The 17956-nt window shown below is 36.0% G+C and overlaps 1 protein-coding gene across 1 annotated transcript in view; it reads right to left on the bottom strand.

Moving 5' to 3' along the window:
* The window catches only part of PHEX (phosphate regulating endopeptidase homolog X-linked), a 1091028-nt gene that overhangs the window by 574153 nt on the left and 498919 nt on the right, over positions 1–17956 (bottom strand). The gene's annotated exons all lie outside the window — the stretch shown is intronic.

The raw sequence follows: 17956 nt of genomic DNA, 5'->3' as shown, positions 1-17956 counted from the left end.
CTATCCCTCCAGCATGTTCTGTTTATGGTGGTGACACGGTTTAGGTCCCTTGAGTGTGTAGCTCGGAGGGATTGGGATTTCTTTAAGTGGAGCATGTCCAGCAGCTTTGGGTTTGACATAGCTTTGTATGTTAGGCAGAGATCACCTCTGAGTAAGCAATATGCAACAGAGTAAAGCTGGAGATTTTTGAGACGGTCTGCATAGGGCATCTGTTTGAGGCCGGTAATTCTCTTTGTGAATTATTTCTGCAGCCTTTCCAGTTGTTGTAGATGTCTTGTGAGGTACATACCAAAAGGAGCGTTGTACTCTATAATGGGTCTAATGAGTGATGAGTGGAGGGGAACAATTACCTCTTTTTTCCTGGATGCGAAACCTTTTGTGATGAGGTGTGCCACATAGAAGGATTTCCTGGCTACTGTAATAAAATACTATAATAAAAGCAAGCAAAATAATATATGAATAGATCCAGAAGAAATAATTAAAATATTTATCAAAAATATAAATACCAATTTTTCTGATGACTAAATGAAATTAACTGACAAACCAATCTTAATGTCTGAACTTCAAACTCAAATTTCTAAAATGAAACCTAATAAAGCACCAGGTAATGATGGGATTATATTTGAACTTTATAAGCTGTTACCCAAAGAAGCCCTAGACATACTACACAAGGTTTTTTGCTATAGTCAAGCACCTAGCTAAAGTTCCTCCTAAATGTAACCTTATCTCTCCAATTTTAAAAACTGACAAAGATCCTACTGAATGATTTTCATACAGGCAGATTTCACTTTTAAGTGTAGATTATAAACTGTTCATGGCAATTCATGCTAATAGATTAAAATATATTCTACGCTCCATGATTGACGGAGATCAAACTGGCTTTATCTTAAAAAGAAATACTTATGATAATATTAAAAGAATAATCACAATAATTGACTATGCAAATAAAACAAAATATAACCTAATATTAATGAGTCTTGATATTAATAGTGTTTGACTCAGTAAACTGGAAATATCTCTTGCTGCTTTTAGAAGAATATAATTTTTCAAGTAACTTCACACATCTTATTAATCTTTTTTATAATGATTGTTTTGCATATGTTAAAGTAGGTAATTTTACTTCTGGTTCTATACAAATTTAAAAAGGAACCAAACAAAAATGGCCTGCTTCTCCTCTTCATTTTACCCTAATTATGGAACCATTTGTTAATTTTCTCAGAACAAATGTAGATATAAAATGTATTAACATAAATGAGAATTTAAACTCTAAAATTCAACTGCTGATGACATCCCACTGACATTAAATTGCAATGATAATCCTCTATCTGCAGTTTTCTTAGCAATGAATGTATGTCAAAGAAAATCTGGTTTAACATTTAACAATGACAAAACAAAAATCCTACCTATAAATACAAATAAGAATAGAATGAAAAATATATTCATTGAATATATTGTCAAAGAGAAGAAAATTAATTATTTAGGAATAATTATAACAGATAACATCAAAGTCATAATAAATCATAATTATACTAACACTATAAACAATATAAATAATCTAATAGACAAATTGAATAACATTTTCTTCACAATGGAAGAGAGGTTCTCTATAATCAAAATGATTATATTACCAAAATTGTTATATATTATACAATCACTATCATTATCCCCCACAAAAAGTTGTATTAAAGAATGTAACACTTTAATTTTGAGATTTGTCTGGTATCTCAATAAACAAAGAATAACTTTAAACCATCGTATGAGATACTGGGCAGCAGGACGGATAGGGCTATCAGATCTAGAATTATATTCATTATCATCAATTATAAAAACAATACATCTTTGGATTAATAACAAAGAGTTTTTGGGAAATCTTTTTATAAACTATAAATATAATAGATATTCTAACAACAAGTAACTGTTGCAACAAAAAAAAAATAACACATTGCTACCTATCAGCTAAGCTTATTTAAGGTAATAAAACATCAAAGCAAATCAAGAGGTAGTTAAAACAAATTCAAAATAGTACACAGAAACTCTTAAAAGCATTGCTCAAAGGTATGAATGCAACTCAAAGTTCACCTGAGTCAGTGTAGGACACATCTAATGTTAAGTATTTCATTAACTCTTGGAAAAGACTCTGCATTTAAAATTAGCTGCCATATCGGTTCCCTTACTTCAATAAGAGTATCAATGTCCCCATAAAAAACATCCACCTGCTCTAACAGTACAGACTGTGTTTCCCTAATGCATTCTTCAAGTCCTTTTTTTGTACAGCCGCACAATGCTCCTTAATTCTGCTCAAAAGTTTCTGAGAAGTTTTCCTATGTAAAAACCATTGCAAGTGTCACAAACCCCTGCATACATCACATTAGCAGTATTGCAATCAAAATATCTGGGGAAAACAACTTAAAAGTCACAGTGGTGAAAAACAGATTCTGAGCCCATGTAAATGTAATGGCATGCTACACATGAGCTACAGGGAAACATGCCTCGTGTTTTGTCATCATTGATAACTTGCTCCAGTAGGAATGGAACATCAGAGTGTTCAAATGAAAGTCATAAGGACTTAGCCCTTTTGTGCAAAAAAGCCAGGGCATCCCCCAAAATGGAAACAATGTCCTTGTTACTCCTCAAAATTTCCCATCTCCTGGTGATAATGTCACGTATAGGTTTGACATCCAAACAGATCGGGAGAGGGGGAAAAAAGGGTCCGGTCCAATCTGCTGTTTGGAATTGTGTTAAGGGGGGGTTGGTTCAAACAAGAACTCTGATTAGAGGAGTGAGGGGTTCAGTGGAAAGAGTTTTTGGGAAATCTTTATATAAACGCTGTTTTTCCTGCTTTGTTTTTTTTTTTGTTGTTTTGTTTTTTGTTTCATTTTGTTTGTTTGTTTGCATTTCTTTTTTATGTCTGTTTCTATTTTTCACTGACTTTTTACAGTAGAGTTAGGGATTGGAATCTTCTGTTTTCGTTCCATTTTCCACTAACTGCATTAAAATACTTTACAGTCAAAACTCCACTCACTATCTTATTTCCCAGATATATGTATAGAGTCAGACTAATTTCTGCTGTTTTGCTGTTAGACCTTTATTTTAGAAAAAGCTTGATTTATGATAAGCGTACACATGAGATACAGCTCATTATTCATATTTTACAGTATTAATTCACTTATATTATATAATGGAGGATTCACTGCATATAGTTACAGCTACTGTAATTCATATAGCAGGAACTACGTTTAAAAGAAGTGTTAAGTCATGTTTACCCTAGGGTGTGGCTGAATAAGCTCAGTGGGTCAAGGGCTTGATTTCTTAGGGTTTTAATGAATTTCATTAAAGCCAAGTTTGGAAATTAAAGGTGTACAGAGGTCATTGTAGATAAGTCTATAGAGTGCACCTGCAAGTAAGCAGGTAGCTTTTCTTGTTATTGCAAGAGAGTTTGCAATAGTTAGCATGTAACAAAAGAGAGCACAAATATCTGAAAGACAAAGGAAACAAAAGAGTTTGCACTTTTTATAGAACCTTTGATGTGTTTGTAAGTTATGGAAGCTTATGGCAGGCTGCATTTGAATTGTGGGGAGTGGAATGTAATTTTTTTATGGTTATTCTGTTTTTCTTTATTTTTTTTCTGAGGTGGCTTGCAAATTTATTTGTATATTCCAGGCAGGATAACAGTTTAGACATAGCATATTCTATACGATGATTAAAGGAGAGATGGAGAGGCATAAGTCTAGTTGTATTTTAAGCATTTTAGGTATCTGCAGAGAGAAATTTATTGTTCCAGAAATTATTCAATAAGAGGAACGTGTCTTTTATGAGTTTTTAAGGAGCACCAAAGAGCATGGTATTAGTAATACATTGGATCTTGTATCAAATTTCACCCCTGGACCTATGTGTACTTAAAGATGTTACTATATTTGATAACGTTATTGTTAAAATGACACATTGCAAAAGATGTTCATAAGAACCCTCTAGCCATCACTCCTAGCTTCATGTATTACTTGCAATAACATCTTTCTCAGCTTACTGATAATCATTAAGATCTGGGTTCTTTTTAGAGACAAAAAATTCCAGCACAAATCAAGTGGATCCAGTTGCATTTATTTAATATAAAAGGTGGCTAACCCCATAGCAACAAACCGGTTTCGGCTTAGAATAGCCTTCCTCAGTGTTACTGCTTAAAAACAAGCACCATGTTTAAATAGTATATGCTAAATTGCTGTTGTCCCCCTGTTGTTGCATATCAAATTAATTGTGTTCATTCAGGCCAGGTTTAAAGAGAGCGCCCAACCTTACTATCCATCCTGACTCTTTTTCATTGAGTTTACTATGCCAACCTGACTTGCACATTCTATTTCCCTGAATTTTGTCTATGATTGTAAAATGGAATTTAGCAGTATGAAGGGTTAAAGTATGTTTATAAAGGGCATTTGTAAGCCTTTTATTCCTTATATCACTTCGATGTTCACTGACCCTAAATCTAAGTGGAGTTGAAGTTTGTCCAACATAGAAAGCAGAACAAAAGCATCTAGCTAAGTAAATAACCCAATCACTACTGCAATTGCCCATAATGTTAATACTATATATTTCTAAAGTGTTGCTGGTAGTGAACTCCTTAGTTTTATACATGTGTGCACAAGCACTACAATGTCCACAGGGACCGCTACCTGTCAAACTATCCCCAAATAATGCAGTTTGGTGAAAATCAGTAGTGGAACTCTTTTTGTAGTAAGTAAGGTATGAGTTGACCATCCTTCCTCTACGATACGAGTATAGACACTTGGGGGGAGGGGCGGATGTTAGCCAGACATTCATTAGCTAGTAAAATGTTCCAATGATTGTTAATAATGTCTCGAAAAGTGTTTGTGTTATGGCCATAGATTGTAACCAAACGAATATTCTGAGATGTATTTTTGTTCAATGTGTCAAGCTTTGGTCGATATTGTAATAATTCCTCCCGTTCAGACCTTGCAGCATGCATACTAGCACTATGTATGGTCCCCATTTGATACCCCCTACTAAGGAATCTATTACACAAATCCTTTGTACATGAATTGTAAGCCTCATTACTGGAGCAGATACGTTTAATTCACAAAAATTGTGATTTTTGGTATATTGTGAATAATATGAGGTGGATGGTGTCTAGTGGCATGGAGCAATGTATTGAATTGTGGAAATTTCCGGAATGTTTCTGTTTTCAATGTGTTGTCCAAATCCCTACTTATCAACACATCCAAGAACATGATTTGGTTCCTATCCCAATTCAAAGTGAAATGGATACCCCATTTATTTTCGTTCAAATAGTCAACAAACTCCAGTAAATAAGAGGTTTCTCCTTTCCATATCAACCAGCAATCATCTAAAAAGCGATGCCAAATGACCATGTTGACCAAAAATAAATTATGGGACTCATCATAAATTAACTGCTCCTATATGTAACCCATGAACAGGTCTGCATAAATGGGAGCAAAGGATGCACCCATCGCAGTGCCTCTGACTTGCCAATAACATTCATTCTGGAAATAAAAAACATTTTTAGTTAGAACATGTTCTGTGAGGCAGGTTAACAATGTATTGAAACCTGGTGGATAGAGGTTGGTTTTATCTAACCAATACTGTATGGCTTCTAAACCTGCCCAATGGGATATGTTCATATAAAGGGCTGTCACATCCAGGGTGCAAAGTAGCCAATTGGGTTCAAGTTGGACATCCCCAATAATTTTCAAAAATTAGGTGGTGCCCTTAAGTCTGGCCCTGACCTGTGATAATAAAGGCTGTAAATACTTGGTAAGGAATGCTGACAATGGTTCTGTTAAAGATCCCTTGCCTGAAACTATCAGTCTACCTGGTGATTCCCTAGGATCTTTATGTATTTTTGGTAGTAGATATATGTATTGTGATGCAGGATCAGGAACCATGAGATGATATTTAATTTCCTGTGTAATAATGCCTTCTTCAAATGCTAGTTGTAAAAAACTTATCTATTTCTTTCTTGAACTTAAAAGTCGGGTCCAGATGCATATGCGTGTAGAAAAGGCCGTTGGATAACTGTTTTTCGGCTTCCCCAAGATATTGCTCCCTATCCATCACAACGGCAGCCCCTCCCTTGTCAGCCAGTAGAATGACTAAATTATGGTTCTTACTAAGTTTAGTTAAAGCTACCTGTTCCTCCTTGGTTAAATTCTGTTTAGTATTAGAATAGATCCTACCATGAAAATGTAAATCTTTGAGAACACATTCTTTGAACACAGAGACATGCCTGTCCATGGGTGGCATAAACTGAGACTTGCAAAACCGTAAGTCAGTAGATCTTTGAGTTTGATCATTCTCTGAAAAGAACAATTTCACATTTAAAGTTCTACAAAAGTCATTTATATCATTGACCAAAACACATGCATTAACAAAAAAAGCAGGATCAAAATTTAGTCCCTTATTGAGCAACTTTATTTCATCGTCCGTAAGACTGTGAGATGAAATGTCATGTATATTGTTGTTATTTATGATAACATCTGTTTCAAAAGTTGCTCTATGTTGTTTATTGGCCCTATGCTTTCTACCCCACCCTATGTCTTTTGACCCTAAAGGGTCATTCACTAGTTTCCTTTTGGTTACTGGGGACTCCTGAGTCGGTAGAGAATCTATATCAGTGACAGGTGATGAATCATCACCAGAAATTGTCACTGAAAGCTCAGTTCTGTTTCTAAGAATAGATCTGGGTCTTTTTCTTTTCTTGATATATCTTTGTGTAGTATCCTGAAAGCAAACATTTCTTTGTGTATTGAATGGTTTGCCTTTTTGATAGTCACTAATATCCCCATTAAATTTGTCAATTTTGTTCTTTATTAAATGTTGCTCCAATTGTGATAACTCTTTAGCTAGGGTGTTTAAGTGTGTGTTGAAAATTGTTTCCCCTCAAAAACCTTGGCCTCCTCACAGAATTGTTTAACCTCCAAAATATGTTTATCTATAGCACGTTCATGGTACATGCTAAGGGCTTCCACAAATAACATGGATGCCTGATGTTGGGCTTGGGCCCAGTCTTGAGTAAGTTGTTCATCAATCTGACTGACTAGAGGTTGCATTTTTACTCTGAGCCCCCGTGGAGTGATATCTTTGACCTTATAAGCTTTAAAAAGCCTTAAATGCCAAATATGCGAACTCAGCATTTTCATGCTTTTAGTCAGTTTGGAAAATATTTAACTGCATGGTTCCCCTGTGGGTTTGTTGTTATTACCCATATCTCCTTGGCCAGCTGGTGTTAGACCAAAAATTCCTGTATCATGCCGGTCTGCTGACAGACCTTCTAACAATGTAATAAGATCCATGGTGGGTCCCTTTTACTCCTAAAAAGGACAAAATGCCATTGTAAATAGATAGATAGATGTTCAGTTTGTGTCAGAAAACAATGCCAAAGTCAATATGGCCTCCAAAATAGAGTGAAAAATACTTCCAAAAAACTTTCTTTAGTTAGAAAGTACTATGTATAAACACTTCCGTACCATATAATCTGGCTAGAGTTGGCCTATATAATGGTCAACAAGACAAGTTCATGAATGACAAAAATAATGTCAATATGAAACCTATTAGGCCACTGGATGACCCAAACAATGGCACCCAAAGGGCAGGGAAGTACTCAAGTTATAATTATTTTCCAAGCCGACCTTCGTCTCAGGCTATATATATATATATATATATATATATATATATATATATATATATATATATATATATATATATATATATATATATATATCAGTATATTGAAACCAATGTTTATCAAAAAAAAAGCATTGGTGCAAAAACCTTGCCTACATAACCAAAGTTACGCCCTAAATGGCAATAATTATGTCAATATAAGTTTAATTAGGCCACTGAATGACCTAAATAATGGCCCCCGAAATGCAAGGAAATTTCCAGTTATAGTTATGTTCCAAGCTGACCTTCATCTCAGGCTATGATATATATACAAAAAAAGGGGTTACCAAAGTATTGAAACCAATGTGTTTTAAAAAGCAAACACTAATACAAAGAATTTGCCTATATAGCCAAAATTATGCCCTGAGCCTTCCGTTCCAACCAATAAATCAAAATGGCTGACATTCGTCTCCACCTAACTTAGGGCAAAAATAGCAATATGTCAATCCCTTATGGGTGCCAATCATATGGGGAACCCAGTGTGCAAATACACCGCTAAAACCTAGCTGTGAAAAAGTCCAAAACCAGATGATAATTATAACACAAACTTGTCTGTAAAACCTTATAACATATCAACTCACCAAAAAAATACTCCAAATGTTCCAATGCTATTGCATATCCCAACACTCTTAGTCCTTTGAATAAATCCAGAAGTGGTTAGAATAATTTGTCTGCCCAATCCTATATATAAGGATTTATATCCATTAGTAACCCATCTAAAATACAGAAATGGCTGTTCTCACAACTTTAAATTGCATCCTACTTCAACATACATAGGTATAATGTCCTATACTAAAATGGTAATAGTCCTATTACTAATAGTTCAACATAAAATGTTTAACTTAAAATGTCCATTACCATGAGTCAAAAATGTCAAGAGGTTATACACTGCTTTACTCAAATTTGCAACAACATGAATATTAGTCCCATTTGTTGAATGTCCTAGAGTTGCTGTGCTTCACAAAAAAAGGCGATTTTTAATCCACCCAATCACATAACATAATCACATAATCGCATATCACATAACAATATAGAGTTTCCCTTGTATATATATATATATATATATATCATATCAATACAAAGGAATTATTGAACATGGACCCTGCTCAGACAGAGAACTACAAATTAGTACCTGCAACACATTGGCTGCATCAAAACACTCAAAAATTAATGTTCGCCCTTGGTTCCTGTTGATATAGACTATCTGCCTTTTGAAAAGCCCTTTAATAGGCAAACCAATGTTTCAAACATGAATCCCCATAGTTTGAGTAGACAAATATGGTGTCTGTTCCTCCATTACTCATTCGTTTTTTCTACTGCGCACATATGTCTAAACATTGGCCCAGTATTACTGTGCAGAACAGATCGGTTAACAAAAACAAAACAATGATTTTCAAACTGTTCCATCAATCTCAAAAATAGCGATAGTTACCTAGGGACTATAACAGTAACTGAAACAGTTCTTACACCATCCTCCCCTGTATTAAACAAAATTTCAATGCTTGAAATTTTCCGCATAACACAGCAGCCCAAGGCAGCCACCAAGCTGGATTTCTGAAGCATCCACCTGCTTGAAATACGGTCAGCAGTTATCAATCCACCAGAACCAACCCTCGGAAAATTAATAAAGGTTGTTTAACAATTATCCGACTGCCACAGGAAATACAGCAGTCGCCCTTGTATTAAATACAGTCACAGTATCTGAAATGTTCTGTATGGCCTAATATCCCAACTTGTTACCAAATTGTGTGTTGAAGCATCACCTACTTTAAATATAATCAAAGGTTGGCAGCGCCTGTAGATTTTCTTTATATGTGAGCCAGCAGCCCGAGTCCCAGAGTTGTGAGCATGCAAATTAGTAGCATCCATTCTATCTTAGTTGGAAACCAAAGATTCAAAACAACAGCAAAATAAAAATTAAATCCATATGGCTGATAAGCCACTGTCAGATTCCTTCCACTATTAGGAGTCCCCAGCGCAGTAAACAACAGTACAAAAGCCAGAAACCCACAAGTGAGGCCAAGTGCACAGATTAAACCAATAATCCAGGGAGAAACAAAAAAGTCCAGCACAAATCAAGTGGATCCAGTTGCATTTATTTAATATAAAGGTGGCTAACCCCATAGCAACAAACTGGTTGTTTTGTTCTTTTTAGAGACCTCAATCATACATCTCAACCTACAGATGTGAAAATCAGGAACAAATACCTTAAAAGTCAGGTTCATTGACTCTAAATTCCTAATCTGGAACAACTAATAAGCATAACATATGCATATTCCAAGTCTTGTAGTTCCTACCATTTTCAGTGCACTTGTGGTATGTCAGGCACAGACATCCATAAAATAATGTGGAGAGAGGCAAAAGAGAAAGCAATCATACATCTATTATTTTGTTATTGCTATGAAAAAAATGTTCAGTAAAAAACATATGCATATACACTATGGAAACACTGACTCGTGCATAAACACACACACAAAATCACACTTTTCCTCTTCCCGGGCAATCTTACACTTGCGTGTTTACTACTATAAATGGCTCTGTCTTTGCGGGAAGTTCAGTTTAGATATCCCAGTTACAGAAAAGAGGAGGTGAAAGAGTGATGAATGTGGAAAAGGAAGACAAGGGACTAGAAACAAAGGAAAGGTAAAAGATGTCTCTATATTGCAACATGGTGCAAATAGTGAAACCAAGCAATTAACAAGTAAAAGAAATACTGGTATTTTATTGTATTTAGTTATTAACCAAGTAAATGAAGAGATGCACTACCATCCTTTCTTTCAACCATGATCTGGTTCTGCACTCTTAATGTTTTGCTGTGACATCCCATAATCAAGTTAAACATTATTTATTTTAACAAGAAAGCCTACAAATCTTTGAGATTTGTCCTGTAAACTCTGATTAGAGTTCTGGTATTTTTCCACTGAGGTCATTAAAAAGGCCAAAACATTCATGTCCACAGCTGGTGGGGTATGCCTTTATTGGCCTGAATGTAACCATAAAGACTTAAAATAAAATTTATGGACATTCAGAAGCCATGTAGCTGAAACAGTTGATAACCTTAATGGGTCATCTGCATATATCCAATGGGCCCCCACTACAGGAGGTTTAAGGTATCATCCAGTGAATACTCTGACTGGTTTGTCTGTGTGTCCTTTTTATCCTTTATTTTGGATGTTAGTTGGGATATATTGCAGGCACCTTAATTTTTATTAGCATTAACTGGGTTTAAAGACCCTGTGTTTCTGAAGTATAGCCAATCTATCCACTTATGCAGTGCTGATGAGGTCATTAAAATGGTTGAAACATGCATATCCACAGCTAGTGGGGTTTGGCTTTACTGGCCTGAATATAACGACAAAATTAAAAACAACAAAAATAAATTCATGTGCATTCAGAAGTCATGCAGCTGGAATACTTGATATCCTTAATGGGTCATTTGCATATATCCCATGTGCCCCCACTACAGGAAGTTTAAGGTATCTTACAGTGAAAACTCTAGCTTGGCTGGGTTTTTCTTGCAGTTTTTACTTAATGGCTTGTCTATGTGTCCTTCTAACGCTTTGGTTTGGATGCTATTTGGAATATTTTGCAGGCACCTTAATCTTTATGGGCATTGGCTGGGTTTAAAGACCTTGTGTTTCTGAAGAATAACCAAACTGTCCATTTATGCTGTGCTGATAAGATAATTAAAAAGCCCGAAACATGCATGATCACAGCTAGTGGGGTTTTAGCTTTATTTGCCTGAATGTAACCAATTTTTGCTGTGACATCTCATAATCAAGTTAAACATTATTTATTTTAGCAAGGAAGTACACAGATCTTTGAGATTTGTCCTCTAAGCTCCGCTTAAAATTCTGAATTTTTTTCTGCTGAGGTCATTAAAAAGGTCAAAACACGAATGTCCACAGCTAGTGAGATATGTCTTTATTGGCCTGAATGTAACCATAAAGACCTTAAGCAAAAAAAGTTGTGGACATTCAGAAGCCATGTAGATGAAACACGATGACCTTAAGGGGCACTCTGTATATAACCCATGGGCCCCCACTACAGGAGGTTTAAGGTATTTTACAATTAAAACTCTAGCTTGGCTGGGTTTTCTTCCAGTTATTTAACAGTTTGTGAATCATTTTTACCCTTTGCTTTGGATATTATATAATTTGGGGGATTATATTTAACATATACATTTGATGTTAAACGCCTTGTTCATTTTGTAACTTAATGTAATATTTACGAAATTTGTGAGTATAGATAATGTACTCCTGCATTTATCTCAGTAAGCCATAGTACTTGCAGGGTACACTGAAGGAGGAGTAGCTCTGCTGTAGTTTTTTTTTATCATTTTAATATATTCCATATTATGTACTTTAATCTTTAGGAGACTTTGTCTCCTGATGGGATATTAACTTTTTTTATTCATCCTTTAATTGACAGTAATTTTTACAAGATTTTTGACTACTGAACTTGTATTCCTGGGGCTGAAGAGTGTTCATGTGTATCACACTGTTCTCAGATCCACTGCCCATTATGATATGCCCAGGTAAAAAGATAACATCCTAACCTCATGACATAAAATAACCCTGTGACAGTGAGAGCAGTTGAAGATTAGCCATGTGGGATTAGTTGTGAAGCAGGAAGTATAAAGCCGTGGTAGGCATGAATTCCTCATGGATGTAACAGTGGCATAATAGTGATACATGATCCTGGTAGGAAGACTGTGTTGCTGTGGTCAAAACCAGGAATAAGGCTTCATAACATCATTTTTGTAAGGATCCGTTGTATAAGGATGGGACAGCTCTGGGGTACTCTTTGCTACTGGCAATGGTCCATCTGCAACAGCAGTGTATCAGTGCTTGTCTGGATATGCCAGGGTTTCCACTAATTTACATTTGCACCCCACAGCTGCTCATCTAATGAGAACTCCAACTTAGAATCACTTGTAACTGTAGCACTTGACTGGAGTGAACAGCACAGGCTTGTGCATTCCCTTGTCTGCATTTCTCACACGAACCTGCCAAAGTCTGGCAGGTACTGCAGATCATTAACGTCCTGAGCTATTAATGATCTGCTTCCCACAGCCAAGAGTACAGTGTTTGAGCCTTTTCATCTTCATCTGTCTATCATGTGACTCTAAGAAAGTCACTTAACCAGACAGTGCCCCTGGGTCACCCCAGAAAAGGACAACTGTACCAATTGGATTTACGTTATTAACAAATGTAATTTATTTATTTATTGTTTGGAATTGTTCCCATTCTAGTAACCATCACAATCTTGGAACAGCGTCTTGCTACCACTGAAAATTCTTTTTTAATCCAGCCCAATGTATGATTACCTTTCAAAGAAGAAATAGGAAAGTACTCTTCAGATAAAGCTGTCTAGTGCTTTTCATATTTTTTTCATTCTTAGTGTATGAACTACTTATGTTAACACACAAAAGCTTGCTAAATGTATTATGTCTCAACTGCAAATATATTTTCCAGAGTTTCCTGCCTAACATTTACTTTTGTTATCAGTTTATTGCATCTGACATAGAAGACTGAAGGACATTGCAGAGAGTACAGCAGCTGTAACTATCTTCCTCACATGCATACAAACCTACATAGATCATGTAAACATCTTGCATTTATATATGCTCTAATATGTAGATGATATTGACTTCTATTTACTTTGGCTCTCTCACATGTACATCATTTTATACTTTGGTGCTGAAAGAGTGTTATGAGTACTTTAGGATGACAACTTACTGATAATTTCTGAATCTTTGTATCCTTAAATTATATTATGTACATTTTATTATCCCAGTAAAGCTGATATTCATTGTCACAGTTTATGGTGTTTGTAGAACCTGCAGGGGATTCAGTTAAGCAAATCTATTCTAACTCTTGGTAACACTTTTTAGGCATTTTTATCAAAATAATGTTTTTCTTAATTGCGTTTTCTGCCCTGAAGTGCTGAGCATTTATAACAACCCATCACAGTCTTTACTCAGGCATATAATCTATTATGGTTAAGAACAGTTCATCCCATGGAAAAAAAAGAGAAAAAGATTGATTAACAGTATGTGGTACAGAGGTCCAATTACCATAATTTATTTTACAGTTTTCATGCATCAGCCATCCATCAAACTATTAATGCAATCATGATTACATCAGTCTGTAGCTTCTGATATGCTATTACATGCTGACAACTGAATGTATTACAAGAAACTTAATTTTAGTAATGACCTGCAGTGATCAGCAGCCATCAGTGCAATCAAGGATAAAATGGTGCTGATCTTATTTAAATTAGTTTACATTTTTTTAAAGAAAAAGCGTTTAAACCGAGTCTTCTTTAGGATGTACTGCTTCTGCAATTTCAAGTTGCAGTAAGAAATGTTTTTATAGTAATGAGCTTTAACCAGGAGTATTAAACTTATAGTACCATTACTGTACAAAGTCACCCTAAATGATGGGCTGAATCAAGAAAAAGCCCCGTGCACCCCCAATGAGCCTGAATGTTGCCATTATAGTTTATTTACCTTATAATAATAGCAGTCAAAGATAAGCTGTTTGTCTTTTTTTGCACATTGGAGGAAACATGTGACATACCGCTGCATCTAATTAAAGGATACGATTTTATAGAAGCCTGTAGATGGTAGCAGTAACCCTCTTCTAAATACAGACAATTAAAACACTCTGGTCCTAGCATTTAACAATTAGACCCCTTGCAATGCTTAAATAGAAACATTATGAAATGCATCTAAGGATTATCCATTAAGAAAAGTAATATAAAATATAACTGAAATAAAATAAGGTTCAGCTGCTATCCAAACGTCCCGATTCCAGAAAAGAAACCAAACAGTAGCGAAAATACAGGACAAGACCACCACTACGATGCACTTAAGATACCAATATGGCTGGACAGACACATTCCCGTAACAGACATTCTGGAGGATTCACTATTTCTCCAATTGCTGGCATCTGATGGCCTGAAACAGATGATACATTAGAAGACAAGGTTTGATCAAGATACAAGGGACTGCATCTCTGATCTATTGACTTGTAAAACCACAATTACTGCCCCTATCATAGCTGAAAATATGGAACAGTTGGACCACAATGGAAATGTGAAGGTAACAGGTAGCGATCAGGGACATGTCCTTCCTGATGCAGTTTTTCATACTGTGTATGCCACCCTATCATAGATGGATCTTCTAATGATGTCTGAACAGCAGAGAAGTATGCAAAGCCTCAAGAATATGGATACATATACCACACCAGAAAAGTAACCATAAAATAGACATGGGCCACCTCTTCAAATCGGGTCCAGTATGAAATCTCGAGATCCCACAATCTCGACTTTCGCAATCCCAAAGTCATAATGTCGAGATTGTGGAATCTCGAAATTGTAAAACAAAAAAAAGGATGATATTTGAAAACATGTTTTTGCAGGGGGCAAGCCCTCCTGCACCCACCACACCCCCCGCAACCTAAATATATTAATTCCGAGATCAGTGTACAGTGAAGAGAACAGTAATGTAGATTGCTATACAGTGCAGAACGGGAACATTACCGTTCTCTTCACTGTGGTGCGATCTCGGAGTTAGTATATTTAATTTGCAGGGATGTGGGGGGTGCAGGGGGGCTTGCCCCCCTGCAAAAGCATGTTTTTAAATATTGTCATCTTTTTTTTTGTTTGTTTTACATTTTTGAGAATCCACAGTCTTGACATTATGGCTTCGGGATTGTGAAAGTCAAGATTGTGGAATCTCGAGATTTTGTAGTAGACCCTTCAAATCACATCAGCATACAGACATATATTTGTATTTGCCCTACATTTTGAAACTTCTTTCCTAATATTACACATGGCACATACTTATTGCACACATGCGTGCATGCACATCAAAACACACACACACACACACACACACACACACACACACACACACACACACACGCACGCACGCACGCACACAAACACACACTTAGATATACACACACACGTTCAGATGTCTCAGCTGTAATTTTTGCAATTATTTGTACATTGGAATAGAAGAAATAAGGGTGAACAACATACTGATCAAAATCAGAGACAGATTTACTTGCAAATCTAAGTTTGTTGTATATTTAGCTCTATGCGTGCCCTGTCAGTCATTTTATGTTGGAAGAACAACCAGAGAGTTTTACAAGAGAATATATGAGCATAAGCTGGTAATGACAAACATGGTCTAAGCATGCATTATATTTCATCCAAATGTAAAGTGGATTTTAAATTTATTGTATTACATTATGTTGCAAGGTATAACAATAAGTTTAACACTGAGGAAGAATTAGGGTGGAAAGAATATTTATGGCAAGTTAAACTTAATGCTTGTTACTCACCAGGATTAAACAACAGAGAAGATTGTGTTGCTTATCTGAAACTCAAAGGGTTAAAGCACTAAACTATTTTAATCACATGACTAGGTATTATATAAATGCATGGTGATGCTAAATGTATTCAGTCTGAAGAAGTCTCAAGGTTAGAGATGAAAATGCTAACTGGATGCTTGTCATTTTATTGTTTTTATTATGTGACTATTAAATAAGTTCTGGGTTTTCCTATTCAGCTGTTTTTGGTTTTTCATGTTTTGGAGATAACAGCTTCACCTTTGATTGAACTACCCGCCCACAAGTACATTGTTCTTCTACTGTGTGTGAAGAGTTTAACACACCTCTGCCAACACTCCTAGACAACAACTACAAAATGCAAGAAGCAGCACTACTTGTAATACTCAACACCAATTTAAACCACCAATACTCATCACCAAACAAACACACCCATACATACTCCACTCAGAATTAACTCAATAAATGTCAACATACCAACAATCATTCACAATGAAAAAAATAGAAGCATTTTATCCATGAGACAACTCTGAGACTGCTGTATATGCCTCCTCGAGTAATATCAAACCACAGTATTTAACATGACCTATAGATATTTCCCAGGAATTACAAAGTAACTTGCTTGAATCAATGAACCATTGCATAGACTTGATACTCAGCATAATTACCATCTATACTACATTTTCAACAAGTGGGTGGGGATGATGGTACATGATTAAACAGAAGCAATCACCTGCATGACCCCCCCCCCCAAGGATGCCCTTAAGATCCATGCACACCTCAGCCCCGAGTCAGAGAAAGTCTGGGAGTAGAAGGAGAAGCTAGTAAACCTGACAATGGATGGGGACAGTAGAATGGCCTAAAATTATGAAACAAAAAAGGTGAAAAAAGACACTGTCAGCTAGTGAAAGAATTCTTTCACATCTCAAAACTGTGACTGCTCTGCCTTCAATCTGCAAACAGTCCCATCAGGTTCATCATATATGTTCCTCCTTTAGCTGAAACTGCAGCTGATAACCTACCCCATTGAACTAGCAAAAATTTCAAAACATGATATTGTTCAGTATCAGCAAGATCCTTCCTTCTTTCATTCATCTTGAGAAGGCACTAATCATATCCAGTATAAACAAAAAAGTCAGGTGAATTAAACGGGTTTATATTAGTACATCGAAGTATTACTACTTCGAATGTACTAATATCGAACCCTTTGCATCGAACGCTGAATATAGCAAAGCTGCAGAATATCGAATACTTTCCTAGGGAAAGTATTCAGTGGGCCGTTTCTGCAGCTTCGCTATTTCCTCGACTGTGGAGCGAAGGTTATGGACCGGGTTAAGGTAAGTGGACAAACGAAGGTGAGTGTGCGATAGGGACCTTAGGGTTAGGGAGCGGGTAAGGTGAGTGTGCGATAGGGACTTTAAGGTTAGGGAGGGGGTAAGGTGAGTGTGCGTTAGTTATGGACCTTAGGATTAGGGTTGGGTTAAGGTAAGTGGATAGCTAGTAGTGTATGTATGGTTTAGTGTAGGGTTTTGTGATGTGTATGTGTGTGGATTATGTATTTTGGTGTGCTTGTGTTGTGTGTATGTTTGTTGGAACTGCTAATTTTTTCCCTGGGAAAAAAATTGCGGTTCTGAGTGTTCGATGTTGTGGTGTTTTGAGTGAAATGGTTTGATATTAGAACATTCGATGTAGTAATACTTCAATGTTCTAATATAAACCCGAATTAAATGGTTATTATCCTATAACCCTCTCATCTCAGTTCTCAAAGATTTTTTAAAAATGCATTAATTTACAACTATTTCAACATCCTTATCTCAAATTCACAACATGGTTTCGGGACTAAATATGTCACTGATACTTCCCTATTGGATGTTGTAGAGAGCATCCTCAGCAAACAAGAC

The sequence above is a fragment of the Protopterus annectens genome, chromosome 5.part0, assembly GCF_019279795.1.
Source record: "Protopterus annectens isolate FY-2018-M chromosome 5.part0, PAN1.0, whole genome shotgun sequence".
Lineage (NCBI taxonomy): Eukaryota > Metazoa > Chordata > Ceratodontiformes > Protopteridae > Protopterus > Protopterus annectens.
Note: the sequence above shows the minus strand (reverse complement) of the source record. Positions and strands in the feature narration are given on the sequence as shown.